The sequence below is a fragment of the Serinus canaria genome, unplaced genomic scaffold (assembly GCF_022539315.1).
Source record: "Serinus canaria isolate serCan28SL12 unplaced genomic scaffold, serCan2020 HiC_scaffold_682, whole genome shotgun sequence".
Taxonomy (NCBI): Eukaryota; Metazoa; Chordata; class Aves; order Passeriformes; family Fringillidae; genus Serinus; species Serinus canaria.
The window spans coordinates 1-4,925 of record NW_026108796.1 but is presented as its reverse complement, the minus strand read 5'-3'; the positions used below and the strand labels follow the sequence as shown (position 1 = coordinate 4,925).

At 41.9% G+C, this 4,925-nt stretch overlaps 1 long non-coding RNA gene across 3 annotated transcripts; it reads right to left on the bottom strand.

The window, feature by feature from the left end:
* Window positions 1–630: 630 nt before the first annotated feature.
* LOC115485457 (uncharacterized) lies at window positions 631–4,707 on the bottom strand. Of its 3 annotated transcripts, XR_007780836.1 has the most exons (4): window positions 4,085–4,707; window positions 3,135–3,528; window positions 2,136–2,331; window positions 631–1,981 (listed from the first exon to the last, which is right to left on the bottom strand). It is a non-coding gene; the product is annotated as an uncharacterized LOC115485457 (long non-coding RNA). The 3 variants fall into 3 exon arrangements; XR_007780835.1 differs by having other exon boundaries at window positions 2,136–3,528; XR_007780837.1 differs by having other exon boundaries at window positions 631–1,976; window positions 2,136–3,528.
* Window positions 4,708–4,925: the final 218 nt, after the last annotated feature.

Below are 4,925 nucleotides of genomic sequence, written 5' to 3'. Positions count from 1 at the left end.
TTTATAGTCTAGTTATAGTTATATATCTTTATATATTTATAATATATTTTTATATTAAGATTTACCTTTCTATAATACTTATATTGTTTAAAATAAAGCCCCTGTCTCTAACCAAACAAAAACCAAAGACACCCCTTTAGTTAAACCATATTTAAAATTTTAAAATTAATTTTATTTTTCGTAATTATATTCACATGTACATTTCTATTTTTACTATATTTATAGATTATATAGGACAGAGAATGCCTTTAAGAACAGATCTGTCTTTATATTATATTTTTATATTACTTATATTTATTTATATTAAATATTTATTGGTTTCAGTATATATATTATATATTTCTACAGTTGGATTTAGAGTTTTATATTATGTTTTATTTCTATAGTTATAAAAAAACCCCAGCTATAACCTAATAAAAAACAAAAAAATCCCCAATTTCTTTGAAACTATATTTAATATTTTATATTTACACTCTATATTTACATAGGTTTCTGTATATATTGTAGACTCTATTTTCTAGATATATAGTAGGTTACCATAATATGCATGTATATAGTTTTAGATATATTTACCTATCTGTTTTCCATGTTATGTTTACAGTCATAGTTTATATTTATTTTCATTTCTCTTTTTACCTGTCTATTAAACCATGCAAACTCACTCACCTGACACATCCGACCCACAACAATCCTGAGCCTCGGGCAGCGCCGGCACGCGGAGCACGCTCGTCCCGTCGCAGCAGATCCAAACTAAACCCATTTCTGCTACTAACAAAGAACAAAGATCCCACTGCATTTCACCCTATTAAAAACTCACAGAAACCCAACTAGAAATAAATTTAAAAAACCCTCTATATAACTAGCCCAAAACCTCCATCCATTCTAATCCTAAACTTCCTCCCAAACCAGTATCTCAGAAACCCAAAAAACTCAAACACACATTGAGAACGACCTAACTGCTAATAAAAACAAAAACCCGTAAAAAATAAATCAAACCCAGTCACTCAACTCAGAACTGTGCCACTGACCCTAAACATTACTACAAAAAGAACCCAAAGCTCCACCTTTATGCTAACTCGCAAATAATAACAAATAATCTATCAAAATTATCTTAAAAATGAAAAAAACTACTTAAAAGCATAATAGTAAAAAATCAGAACTATTAAAATATTAAAAAATACCACTACTCAAATTTAAAAAAATGTTGCCTATAAGAACCCACCAGAAAAATGCCCCTGTCCCCAAAGATAAAACTAAAAAACCCATCATAGCAGAAATGAATCGGAACTTAGGAACACGAAAACCATAACAACTCAAGCAGTACACCATATCCCTTATCGTACACCAACTACAAACAGCATGAAACAATACAATCAATTCTTAAAAACCACCTTAAAACCACTACCTTTTTTAAAAAACTTTCAAACATTAAAAACTGCATTCAACAAAAGCCATCTAATAAATTAACACCCAAAACTCCAGCAGCCGAGCTAGCCCTACCAAATCTCTTTGTTTGTCCATCCAATAAACAAAACCAAAATCCCAACAATATGTACCAGATGTCTATTAAAGAAACCTACTGAAATTAATCCTACCTCAAATACACAACACCCATCCATAGAGTTAGCCTCACCCAAAAAAACAATGACAGACAGTTAATAATAACAAGAAATAAAACAACACACCATACACCACCAACGAATATAATATTCAGGAAAAAAAAAACCAAACATATTTTGCTTTTTTTTTTTAACTAACTTCTTTTATTAGCTAGAACAAAAGATTTTGTCAGGACTGTAACAACAACTTCTTCTCCTCCTTCCTCTTCTTCTCAAATGTCCCATCTCATTCCCAAATTCCTTACAACTTTTGAGTTTCAATCCAAGCAAAAAGCAAAACTCGTGCACTCGTGCTTTGGATGCTCCTGCCACATTCTCCATTGCACCCCACATCTTCTAACACTTTCAGTCTTCACGCTGTCCTGCCGGGATGAGTTTCACAGATTAATTGGCACATGTCAAGAAAGGACTTCCCTCCCTCCCTCCCTCCCTCCCTCCCTCCCCAAAGCTGGTTTCCTTAGTGCATTTCAATAAGTTCCAAGCCTGCAATAAGTTCCAAGCCTGATGCACACTCACCTCAAGGCTCACAGCAAGCACGCAGGAGCTCAGGCTTACTTGGTTCCATGGCTCTGTGCCTCAGCTGAGGAAACTTCTGATGCCCTCTGTTCCAATGAACTGGAACGCAAACTCAGCTCCAGCTCAGAGCCTCAGTGGGAGGCAGGAGCACATCTGGCTGACCCACAAAAATCCCTTCTTGGGCGGCAGCGCTCTGCTGGAAAGGGGAAACACGTGCTAGTGAACAGCAGCTCAGAAACAGTTCCTGTCCCATGTTACCTGCTCTACTTGGCAGCTCACTAACACAAGTCTACTTTTATCACTGCAGGGAGAATTCTGTAGGAAAATGTCTGATGGGCAGCGACAAAGGCTTCACTCCCTGCTACACAGCCTGCAAACACCCCTGAGAGAGCAGAGCAGCAAAGTCACCAAACTCTTCTTGCCATGGAGCAGGGGAGAAGATCGCTGTGGGAGGCACACAAAAAGAAGGGAAATGGTCTATAAACGCACAGACATTTGATTTCAGTAGCCCAGAGTTAAGGATCCTCTCTAGGAAGCCAGACACGACATGATATTTCTAAGAGTTTCTTTCTTCATGGAAGGAAATGTGTGTGTATATAGACACATCTATCAAGGTATATGTTTTTTTTTTCTTTTTTTTCTTCTGAAGCTCCAAGAATGATTTCCCATCTTGAGTCACTTAGGAAGAAATGGCCCCTGTGACTCAGGACAGAAGGGCTGCCTGCTTTTTTGATCATGACAGCTTTTGGGTTTACCCTGGAAGCAGGAGCAGCAGCCAGAGCTGAGGCTCAGCAAAGGCTGGCCCCGGCCAGCCCCTTCCTCACTTCCCTGTGTCACAACCCTTCCAGGCAGAAGGATGCAAAGCAAGTTATGATTTCTCTCCTAGATAACTTTTGCAAAAATAATACTTCCAGGGGTAATCCGAATGGGAGCACAGAAAAACACAAAGAATGAAAACTACTGTGTTTGGTGTTTTATCAAAAGGTGTGTCTTCCCTACCATGTCCGGAAGCTGGACCGATGGACCAAACTTTTCACTGCACTCCTGTCATTGCTTCTGAGCCATCTACACCAGCCGCTCTTGGCAAGTGCTTCTATTGCCTTGGAAAGGTGACTATCCTGCATGAAACTGTCGGCTGAGCTTTCGGCCTCTGGAGGAAGGAGCCGGGACGTGGATCCCGTCCCGATGGCGCTGCAGACGCCAACCGCCCGCGGGAGGATCGGGGGACTCCGAGCTCCACCTCTCTCTGCCCAGGCCCTGGGGAAGATGAGGGAGTTATTCTTCACAATCGTCGCCCCTGCAATCATCACCTCCATCAACATTCTGAGAGCAAAATTGTTTTCAATAAAGAGCAACGCTGTTTTGCCATTTGAGGATTACAACAGGAATGAACCTGGAAGACAAAACACAAGATAAATTCACAGCTGGACGTTCAAATCTTTTTCTCCAAAACCCAATCAACGTGCAGCTTTTCCCTTAAGCTGAAGCACGGACCAAAGTCATAGAATTGTTCAGGTCAGGAAAGACCTTCAGGCAGCGAAGACGAGCATTTAGGTGTGGTATAAAGCTTGGGGAGCACTGAAGAAGCTGTAAAAGTAACTTCTATTCTTTGGAAATTAAAATAAAAAAAGTGAAGTAATTACCAACGAATCCCCTGCGGAAACGACACAAGGGACAGCTTGCAGGGGAGATGCCTGAAAGCCAAAGCTGCGCTTCAGTGGCATCTAAGGTGGGAATTTTGCAGAGCGCCTGTACACAAGTTTGTTCTCACTGTGATCAGTGAGCAGTGGCCACCCCAGAGCAGGGGGTGCTGTGGCTCAGAAGACCCCGGCTGTGAAAAACACAGCTTTTTGTCCCCAAGCACATGCCAGTGGTCTGGAAAAGGGTGATCCTGCTTGACATTACTGGTGTTTGCTAAGGGGGGATGCGGCTCAGTCCTCGTCACTTACCTGATGCTCCCAGCTGTGGCGCAGTTCAATGGCACCACTTGGCCGTGCTTCACTCCCTGGGCATTTTCTGAGCAGGGAACTGCGATGCCATTGCAACTTTTCCGCTCTCGCGTAATTCTTCCGGAAAAAAAAACAGTGCGCTGAGGGGGAAACTGCCTTGGCACCGTCCCAAAATCCTTCATCGCTTGTGGTAACCCACGGCACACTCCCCGCACGCGTTATCTTCACGTTAACGCTGTTTACAAGTGCTGTGAATAAACCCAAATCCAATTGAGAAAGCTCCTCTTTGCTCACATTTCAATACAAGGCTGCAACTATCACCTTGCAAAGAACTTTCCTCTACCAGTGCTAGATGCAAAAGAGAAAAAGCCAACCTAGGAATGCCTGCCACACCAGAGTACACAAAGCTGCTGCTGCTGCTGCTTTCAATGGCTCAGGCTGAGGGCTTTTCTGTTCTTCCTTTGCCCTTCTTATGGGAAGGACTGGCAGATGTCTTTGAGCTCGCTATGGATATGAAAGATTTAGTAAACAAGTATTCTTTATTCTTTATCTTTATTCATTTCTCTTAAGAGTGTGTCCTGACAGTTGTCGTCATCCTCCTGACGTTTAGACCACTGTTTGAAATGTTTTCCCCCTCCCCGCCCCACCTTTTCCCCCCTTTATGCCCTGAAGCATTTCACACCATGATGGGTAAAGGCCCAGCAGTAATTAGACTGAACACTGGACACAGAGACAAAAGTAAAGGCTGGAAGGTACTCTTGTTCTCCAGGCTGGCACTGCCAGCTCCTGAAGAGCTCAAGTCCCCCCCCCCCCCCCCCGGACAGTCAAACGTTTCTGAAGA